Source organism: Canis lupus, chromosome 20, assembly GCF_003254725.2.
Source record: "Canis lupus dingo isolate Sandy chromosome 20, ASM325472v2, whole genome shotgun sequence".
NCBI classification, from domain to species: Eukaryota; Metazoa; Chordata; class Mammalia; order Carnivora; family Canidae; genus Canis; species Canis lupus.
Window position 1 is genome coordinate 48,007,029 of NC_064262.1, and position 11,110 is coordinate 48,018,138.

An 11,110-nucleotide genomic window follows, 5' to 3' on the forward strand; every position below is an offset into this window, starting at 1 on the left:
AGAAAGAATTCTTAAGACATGTTATGATGCATTTTATGTGCATTTTATTATAACACAAGGACAAGATCTATGGGTAAAGAGCTGCACTGGGATTGTGAGGAGTGACTGATTCTGTACTTTTTAGTTTGTGGAGGGAGGGGGTAGAGATAACCCACATTTCTAAGAAATTTCTGTAGGTTGAAAATGAGGTTTACAGGACCTTGCAGGTCTGACTATTGACAAGATAAGCTTTCCAAAAGTCTCTAATAAAACATCAACATTAAGGCAGCCATGAGTTCCTGGAGAATCCTCATGCTAGGATTAAGGGCAAGCTGGCAGAGGAGTAGGGTCCCCAAGTCACCTGGCCCCACCAACTTACCTAGATTACTTTCAAACCATCCTGAAAACCTACAAATTCGACCTGAGATTTAAAGAGAGAACATAGAGATGCAGTGAAATGCCAGAACACCTGCACCCCGATGTTTATAGCAGCAATGTCTACAATAGCCAAATTGTGGAAGGAGCTTCAGTGTCCATCGAAAGATGAATGGATAAAGAAGATGTGCTCTATGTATACAATGGAATATTACTCAGCCATTAGAAACGACAAATACACACCATTTGCTTCCACATGGAGGGACCTGGAGGGTATTATGCTGAGTGAAATAAGTCAATCAGAGAAAGACAAACATTATATGTTCTCATTCTTTTGGGGAATATAAAAATTAGTGAAAGAGAATAAAGGAAAAGGAGTGAAAATATCAGTGAGGGTGACAAAACACGAGAGACACCTAACTCTGGAAAACGAACAAAGGGTAGTGGAAGGGGAGGTGGGTGGAGGTTGGAGTCACTGGGTGATGGGCACTGAGGGGGCACTTGGCGGGATGAGCACTGGGTGTTATGCTATGTGTTGGCAAATTGAACTCCAATAAAAAAATTTTTTTTCTTTTTTTTTTAATTTATGATAGTCATACAGAGAGAGAGAGAGAGGCAGAGACACAGGCAGAGAGAGAAGCAGGCTCCATGTACCAGGAGCCTGACGTGGGATTTGATCCGGGGTCTCCAGGATCACGCCCTGGGCCAAAGGCAGGCGCCAAACCACTGCGCCACCTAGGGATCCCCAATAAAAAAAATATTTTAAAAATAAAGAGAAACAGCTGGAACGCGGCAGAGAGAAAGGTCTTCGCTTCTAACAAGGTAGGAAGTTGGGAAAAAATAAAAAAGAATCAAGTTGGGGAGGGGCCCGTGAGGAGCTAGGCTAAAGCCCTGCAGCAAAAGCCTCTGGGATGGGAAAGCGCAACCCTGGAGAAGCAGGACTTTTAAAACATCCACACGGGATTCTTCCTGGATGGAAAGGCGCTTAGCAGGGAAATAGAGGAAGTGCGCCCGGGGGAGAGCATCCCACACACCGCAGGCCCAGCTCCGTAAAGGGCTGGAGCGCCTGCCAGGCCGGGCCTCGGGGAGAAGCCGGAAGGTTAGGAAGGGCCTCTGGGCGGAGGAGGCTGCACCTGCTGCCTTCAGAAGCCGGGCCCGGGAGCGTAATTCCAGCAGCGCAGACCCCGGATCTCAGGGCGCCAGGGGACACAGCCCACGATCCTGTGCTCCCCTCGGGACAGGCAGAGGCCGGAGGACACAGGACAGCGAGGATGCTCCTGCCACCCCGGGCCAGGAGCTGTGCAGATCCGCGGCCCCCGCCCCCGGAGCATCCAGGTCCTGCGGACTGAGAGCTGCAGTAGTTACTGCGGGAGTTGACTCCAGGGCTGGAGAGCTGGCCGCCGCCACTGTTGTTCCTCCTGGTGTCACTCTGTGCCTGGGACTCAGCAGGGCCGCCAGGGAGCAGGGGCCTCACAGGATAAACAGCTCCCACTAAGCCATACACCTGGCAGGGGTTGGGGCAGCTCCCTCAGGTGCACACACCTGAGAATCAGCACAGCAGGCCCCTCCCCCAGAAAACCAGCTGGAAGGACAGGGGAAGAGCAAGGTCTTGGCCAAGCAGCGCTGGAAATCTCCAGGGGAAGCTGAAGGATTTATAGTATATAGAACAGAGGGTACCCGTCCTATTTTTTTGTTTGTTTTTTGTTTTTCTTCCTTTTTCCAGTACAACTCGTTTTTATATCAGACTGTAAATTTCCAATTGTTTTTCTCTTTTCCCACCTTAACTACAATATTTTACCACCTCTTCATTTTTAAGAGTCTTCCTTTTTTGCTTTCATACTTCTACAATTACAGGTCCTAGATATATTTTCCACTTCCAGATTCCCTTCAACATACTCAACTTAATTTTGGGAGATAAACAAGATATGGGTTTTTGTTGTTGTTTTGCGTTTTTTATTTTCTCTGCCTCATTTTGCTCTACAATGGTGGAAGTTAATACTATCTAAAACACGAGCTAGGATAAGGTGCTAGGAGATTCACACATCAGGAAGGGGGCAAGTTCAGGAAGTTTAAGTAAAACAAACATCATGGAAACAAAAGAACTGGATTCCCTTGACCTCTAACCTAGTCTTTTGGGAACTGAGGTTCATTAGGAAAACATACTTTCTGTCTATAGGACTTTTCCACCTAGGAATCATGTGCTTAGAGATTGGAGTCACAAGAGGGAAATGTTCTTCACAATTATGGACTCAATGACAGCTCTTTAATTCCTAAATATTTAGCAAATATGTCATGAAACTGAGGTCTGTGTTGCCTCAAAGTTCATCTCAAAGAAATAGTTTTCCTCACATATGAAAAGGAAAACAGCAATTTTCTATAGATGGCAAGGCTGTGTCTCTACCAAAAGTAGTTGAGTTCTGAAGAAAGAATAATTAACTCTGGATTCACTCACTTATAACCTGGTCTGTTGGGAACACACCATCTCCGGGAAGACTTTCCTTTGTGTCCAGACCACTGCCCCACAGGGAAATCATGTGCTTAGAGATTGGAGGAACAGGAGAGAAACATGCCTCATGAATAGACAGAGGAAGCTTTATATATCCCCTGAGTGGCAGTCCCCCTACCTGTGCTACCATGGGCAGCATGGAACCTGGTTGTTGCCTCTGGAAACTTAAGTTTGGCTAGGAGATTAATGCCAGGCTCCTTCCTGCCATCTTGTGTGGGGACAGTTTAGTCACCATCATTCCCACCCAGGAGGAATTCAGACTGCCACATAGAGACTCCCTTAGAGTTCCTGTGCAGGTGAGTCCCATAGCCCAGCAGGTCCTGTAGGGAAGGGTCAAAGACAATTCAAACCAGGTGCATTGACCTGAGGTCAGCTGACAGCCACCAGTCTTGGCCAGAACCTAGATATCTCTATGTTCATTTGCTTGCCTGAAGAAATAATTACTGAATTCATTGATGATATTAAAGAAAAAAAGTAGACAGAGCTAGGAGCACATGGGTGGTTATTGACAATGAAGTAAGGGGATAAAGTACTTCCATTAAAATAGAACACAACCTGTGAGTATTGCAATTAAAGGGAGTAGGAATATTAGGGATGGAGGGATGTTCAGTTAAGTCAAGGCATTTCTATTTCTTCTTTAAAATGGGGCTTATTGGACTCTGTTTCCATACTGATGAGAAAGGCCTAGACCAATTCATTGCTTGCAGATATGACCTTGCAACAGTAATTCATGATATCCATTTTCACAGCATCCCCTGTTACTCTGGATATTCACATGAAAACAATTATCTGACAAGTGAAAACTATGTGAAAGACTGTTGCTTTGCAATGATTTCATTACCAGAGAGCTGAATATACTTGTGGATTAGTTATTCATTGGTTTCTGTATTGTGTATTGTCTCTACCAGGTCTTTGCATTTGTACAGTGGGGCCAGGAGGATTTTATTCCCTTTTATGATTGTATTATATCAGACAAGGAATTGGAGGAGGGTTTTGTTTTTGTTTTATGAACTTTGCTGTTTGCATTGAGTTCTATTGTGTATGTGTATATATATGCAGAATTGTGTTTATTAGTAGTATAGGCTCAAACCTGTCAGTTATATAGTGTTCTCTACATTGTTTTTTAATTTTATTATTCTTACTGAAAAAATGAACTGTCACTTATATTCTTCACTTGCCAATCCTTGTGATAAGAAAATAGAAAATAAATGGTATTTTGTAAATTGATAATAACTCGCTTCTATATATATTTCCCACTTCTTTTCACTTCTCTGTCATTCCTCATGGATCCTTTTGGCTCTTTGTGATGAGATCTATTTCTAAAAGTTGCATCATCTTTATCCATCATCGCTTCTTTACATTTGACTGAAGATCACCTGTACCTTCCATAAGCATACCTGAATCCATATATCTTTATGTAAGAAAAATATTATCACTTAGATACTGCTTCCTCCCCAGCTATAAATGTCATTCTCTCATATTCTTTTATTTCACATGTTTGGACATTTAGTCTGGAATTAGCAACCCATCTTGATAGCACTCAATTATTTTTTTATGTCTTTATATACATTATTTTAGATCCTCATGTAATTTTGTTTCACACAGTTGTTTTGAAGCCACCATACTTGACCTAATTTCATTCCTCCCAACAAACTTTCTTCCTTAAGTTTTTAGTGTCTTTTAAAACTTCTGTTCCTAGATGGTGCACACACATTCACATTCATACACCATACAAATGGATTAGTATCCTGTGCTCATCATGAATGCTCTTAAAGTTCTGGGTCAGTCTTGTTTTCTACCTGTGCCAATTCCTACATCTTACTCAATGGTACCCCATGCACTTCCCTCAGTCAACGAGGGTAATGCTGATTTGTAATTTCAGGGTCAGCATAATATTTCACTATGTGGCTCTGCTACAAATACTTTGAAAGCTTCTTCTATTCTATTTCAATACCTTGATTGCTATTACAGCAATTCTACAAAAATATTTTGAGATTGTTATGTTAAAAATCTTGTTCTCCACAGGAGGAGATATTGTTCCCCAGGGGGACACTGAGCAATTTGGAGGTCATATGGGAGGTGTCAGGAGAGGCCAGGGATACTCTAAACATCCCTACAAAGCCCAGGACATACACCACCATGGAGAATGGGCTGGAACAGAATATCAGTAGCACTGAGATTAAGAACCGCTGAGTTAAAGAATATGTGTATTTTAATATTTACGTCTGCCTTCGTTTTCCCAACATTGTAACAGTTCATGTTTTTCCCAGAAAAATTAGAGAAACTTCTTTTGCTACCTGTTTAAAAATTCCAATCCAATCAGTGAAAGAGATATTTAACCTTGTCTCACAGGCTGATGGATATGCAAGTGATTTCTTGCTGTCTTCTTAAACCATTAATAAATTTGAGCAAATATTTATATATTTGATCACCAGGTTCATTGTTAGATACCTATGATTATCATATGTCCATAAACTCTATGCATATTCTGTAGCTAGCAGCATTATTGTTCAATGACTTTTGTTTTTTTTTTTTTTTTTGGAATGTTCAATGACTTTTGGTTGTATATATTGTCCATAAAATTTTTAAATTTTATATAGTTAAATATGTCTCTCTCCTTACTTCTGATTTTCCTGTCTTAATTACAATGGTTTTATTCATCTGTAGCTTGTATCCGTATTTTCCACCTTCACTTGAATGAACTGTTCCCATTTACACAGAGGTCTGTAATCCCTCTTAATTGTTTTTGATGTACAAGTCTAGGAACCACTTTATTTTCTTTCAGATGGATAGCATATGTGCCAGCTTGTATGAAACAACCTTTACCAAATAAATTGAAATACAACCTTGTCATATATGAAATGCCCATGTGCACCGAAACCTAGCTGCTGATTCCCTCAACAAAATGAAGATAGCACCAGCTAAGGCTAGAGAGTTCTAGGAAATTTCTATTCTTTATTCCCTAATGTCAAGATCATTGCTAAATTAATTACTGATCCATGTCAATATTGTTCAATTACTGCTATTGCACATCACATCTTAGTTCATTTCAGTGCTCCACTCAGTTTTGTCTAACATGGTTGCATGAAACCACTCTACATAGCTAGCTTAGATGTCTCTGCCCATCCTTTTAGGTCAGAACTTCTCATTTTCTCAATTTGTTTCCCTGTGAGTGTGCATATGCTCACATCTCATTTTGAAATCTACAGTGAACAATGTTGGTGAAGGCCCTACTCCTTTGGTGCTTGCATAATGATAGTGGAGTCACAGTACTAGAGTTTCAGGTGTGAATCTTATGGAGATGGTCATTTAGAGCCAGAGGACACAGATGGGTGCACAATTTTGAACATTGAGGTCTGAACTGGCTTTTGGATATTGTGCAAAGACCAGAAATGGGGCCAGAATGCACACACTGTGTCCAAAATCCAGCAGAATCCAAATCCCAGGAAAAGCCAAGAAAAGATGCTACATAAGGAAAGGGAGACGGAAGTCCCCACCCCCTTGAGGATCCTAAAAGGCATCTTGGTCAAATAAATTAGAGAGAGACATAGACAAAACAGTCTCCTCCTGCTCATCCTACCATACTGGACCATGCTGTGCTTGGCCTGTTTCCTCTGCTAAACTGCTGGTTTCTCCCCTTAGCACAATTTCCTCTCAGCACATTCACTCTCTAAGGCAAATGACACCATGAAGATACCACTACTTTTGTCTTCTGACTTAATTTAATTTTGCTCCTCTATTATTTTTTCAGGGACATCTGGGAGATACAAGAGTTGGAATGTTGTCTGAACCAGGGAGGCTTTCTTCCTCTTGGTCTCTCAGGTTTCAGCAACCACCTGAACCATTAGATCTTTTTGCCACCTTTGTTTGATTTCTCTCTCTCTCTCTCTCTCTCTCTCTCTCTCTCTCTCTCTCTCTCGTTTTTGAGCAGATTGTGTTTCTTTAAATACAGGATAGAAAATGAGTATGCTGGGATGATTTGTCAATTTTTTTGTCCATGGGAAACTTGCCAATTGGACTATCAGTTAGCATTTTACATTGTTTAAGGGAATGATCACTGACCTGGCCAGCTTGAGTTACCGCTGCTCCAGCTTCATCATTGGAACTAGGGATGAGGAGTCATGGTAAGAACACAACCCAGGGAGTAATGATCTGGAGTTGTGTGTGTGCACACATACATGGCAGCATATGTACTTGTGCATGCATGCATGCCACTTGTGGAGTGAGAACAGTCTTCAGAGTGGGGGTACATGGTCTATTATATTCTAAGGTGACTCTTACAGAGGCCAAAACTCAATTGCCTAATGGTATTCAGGAGGGGCTCTATTTCAATTTACAGGACTCTTTTGCAAGTAGATTATAAAATACAAGAAACATGTAATGTGCCTGAGTGATTCCTTTTATTGAAGTTTAACCAACAGCACTGCTTGACACCAGCTCTGATCGCTCTCCTGCTTATTCCCCTTCCCACACTTGCTTCCTTTTTTGGATTTGAGTAGTTCAAAGTAATATAATCCTCAGGGGCTCTGCAGAAGCCAATCCCTCTGTCTGCACACATTTCACCAGACATGCTCATGGCTCCTGCCCTCTCTTCCTTGAGGTCTCTGTTCAAATGTCACCTTGTTTACTGGTCTTCCCTAAACACCAATTACAGAATAACAGTCATATCCACTCTCTCCTTGATACCTACTCTTGTTCTCCTCATAGCACTTGACACCCTGTGATATATTATTATTTTATTTGTTTCTGTTCTTTTTCCATAATTGGATTATAGTGGCTTTTGGCTTTCAGTGTCCTATATTTATTGTCTAGACATAGACATTGCCTGGAACATGTTTGACACTCAATACATACTCCTTGAATGCATGAAATATATTCTTTTTTTAGGGAGAGAGAGAGATAGAGAGAAAGTGTGAACAGGGGAGGGACAGAGGGAATGGTAGAAAGAATCTAGAGCAGACTCCACACCCAGAGCAGAGCCTAATGTGGGGCTCGATCTCACTACCCTGAGATCATCACCTGAGCCACAATCAAGAGTCAGATCCCTATCTGACTGAGCCACCAAGTATCCTGAAAGATATTCTTAATAAAACAGTAAAGTGAATGACCTGTTGGGGGCAATGGGGAAAATGAAAACAAAAAGCCTAACTAGAGATGGAACGGGACAGAATCTCTTCAAGGGCACAATCCCTACACAAGATACTGAAATTAATAATTGACTGAAAAATATAAATAGTAGCATTTCAACTATATAAGCAATGCTGTTCATGTGAAAACAGATCATGTCTTTTTCCTCTTTCCTGGTAGTCAGTGCAACCACATGCAACCAAACAATGATACATGGATATCAGAATTCTTTCTTCTGGGATTTTCAGAGGGACCAGACTGGCAGCCACTCGTATTTGGGCTTTTCCTCTCCATGTACCTGATCACTGTGTTTGGAAACCTGCTCATCATCCTGGCCATCAGCTCTGACTCCCACCTCCACACCCCCATGTACTTCTTCCTCGCCAACCTGTCCTTTGTAGACATCTGTTTCACCTCTACCACTGTCCCCAAGATGCTGCTGAACATCCAGACTCAGAGCAAAGTCATCACCTATGCAGGCTGCATCACACAGATGTACTTTTTCATAATCTTTTCAGGGTTGGACATCTATCTCCTGGCTGTGATGGCTTATGACCGTTTTGTGGCCATCTGCCATCCCCTGCACTACATGGTCATCATGAACCCCCGGCTCTGTGGACTGCTAGTTCTGGTGTCCTGGATCATAAGTGTCTTGCACTCCTTTTTACAGACCTCAATGGTGTTGCAGCTGTCCTTCTGTACAGAGGTGGAAATCCCGCACTTTTTCTGTGAACTCAATCACATGATCCAACTTGCCTGTTCTGACATATTTCTTAATAACATGATGATATACTTTGCAGCTGTGCTCCTGGGGGGTGTTCCCCTGGCTGGGGTCCTTTACTCCTACTCTAAGATAGTTTCCTGCATACATAGAATATCATCAGCTCAGGGTAAGCATAAAGCATTTTCCACCTGTGCATCTCACCTCTCGGTTGTCTCTTTATTTTATTGTACAGCCCTAGGAGTGTACCTTAGCTCTGCTGCTCCCCAGAGCTCCTACACAAGTGCAGTGGCCTCAGTGATGTACACAGTGGTCACACCTATGCTGAACCCCTTCATCTACAGCCTGAGGAACAGAAACATAAAGAGGGCTCTGATGAAATTCTCTGGGCTGGAAGCTATCAAAAGGCCAGTTGTCCTATTGCTGAAGAATTTCCCATAATTGTAGGCCTCAAAGCCTTGGAGGCAAAAGTTAGGATTATTTTTTAAGATTTTTTTTATTCATTTATTCATGAGACACAGAGAGAAGGAGGGGGAGGCAGAGACACAGGCAGAGAGAGAAGCAGGCTCTATGCAGAGACACAGGCAGAGGGAGAAGCAGACTCCATGCAGAGAGTCTGATGTGGGATTCGAACAAGGGACTCCAGGACCACACCCCAAGCCGAAGGCAGGCGCTAAACCACTGAGCCACCCAGGGATTCCCAGAAGTTAGGATTTTTAAAAGAATATTGTGGAAATAGAACTTGCTTCTTTCATTTATTTCCTGGAATTTTAATTTTTTCAACTTCTCAGGACAACTTACTCATGTTATTAAGTTTTTCCCTTAATTTTCATCCTTTATTTCTTAATTTATTCCCAATCTTTGATATTAAAAAGTTACTAATTCCCATTTATCTCATGGAACTGCTTGGATTTCCTAAGAATCATTTCTTCCCAAAGGACAAAAATCTCCCCAAGTAATATGTCTTAGTTTTCCTAAAAGAAGTCATGAGTTACCACTATGATGGAAAAAATTCTATTTGACAACTGGGTCATTTCCTTAATATTATGTTACATTACAGATCTGAGACCACAGGTTTTCACTTTGTGTCTGTCATTTTTTTCTTTATCACTACCTTAACTGTTCTTCTTAATGAAGAAAATACTGGTGTGTTTTAAAACGTTCATCGGTTTTATTCTCCCAACTAGGATACTGTTCTCTGCTCAGGCTCTATGTCCCCATTGCTTACATTAGTCACTGGCAGACCTGATTATCAAATACATATCTACCAATGGAGTCTACATGGAAACAGAAATTTGAATAAACGGAATGATTTTTTTAATATTTACTTATTTGAGAGAGAGAGCATGAGTGGAACGGGCAGAGGAAGAGGGAGAGGGAGAGAATCTCAGGCAGACTCAATGCTAAGCACAAACTCCCCACATGGGACTCAATTCCAGAATCATGAGGTCACAACCTGAGATGAAACCAAGAGTCAGTTACTCAACTGGCTGTGCCACCTAGGTGCCCCTGGAATACATAGGATGATTTAATATGAACTTGGAGTCAAAGATCACCTCGAATATGATAAGGCAAATTTTAAACTGTCCCTCGTATCACTATGCACTACATTTCTTTTTAAGCTGTACATCTCTCAACCAAATATGAAATACAGTAGCAGTATGTGTAAGGAGATTTACTCACTGGGATGAACAATTGATTAGAGACAAAGGGCTTATAAAGAAAAAAACACAAAATATTGATTAAATAAATTAAATAAGACATAATTATGGTATGATAGGTTGTGTTCATGCTTGGAAAATTTCAATTAAAAAAATCGTTTTAAAGGTTTTATTTATTTATTCATAGAGACACAGAGAGAGAGAGGCAGAGAGAGAAGCAGGCTCCATGCAGAGAGCCTGACATGGGACTCAATCCAGGGTCTCCAGGATCATGCCCTGGGCTGCAGGCAGTACCAAACCGCTGCGCCACTGGGGCTGCCCTTAAAATTTAATTTTAGGATGGGTTTTTAAAAAAAATTTCCCCCAAGCCCCCTTTTTATTATTTTCATATTGTTGATAAATCTGTAGATATTTTGGGTAGTATTGCCATCTTAATAACATTAAATTTTAATTTAAATTCCCTCTAACAACACCTAACTCTGGGAAACGAACAAGGGGTAGTGGAAAGGGAGGTGGGCAGGGGGTTGGGGTGACTGGGTGATGGGCACTGAGGGGAGCACTTGACAGGATGAGCACTGGATGTTATGCTATGTGTTGGCAAATTGAACTCCAATAAAATAAATAAATAAATAAATAAATAAATAAATAAATAAATAAATAATTACCTCTAACATAGCTTTGTTCTCAAACTGTGCTCCACAGACCAGGACTTACAGCATCAACGGCATGGCATGGGGAGCT

At 41.4% G+C, this 11,110-nt stretch overlaps 1 pseudogene; it reads left to right on the forward strand.

The window, feature by feature from the left end:
- The first annotated feature begins 8,279 nt into the window (after positions 1–8,279).
- Positions 8,280–9,135, forward strand: LOC112666870 (olfactory receptor 7A10-like; annotated as a pseudogene).
- Positions 9,136–11,110: the final 1,975 nt, after the last annotated feature.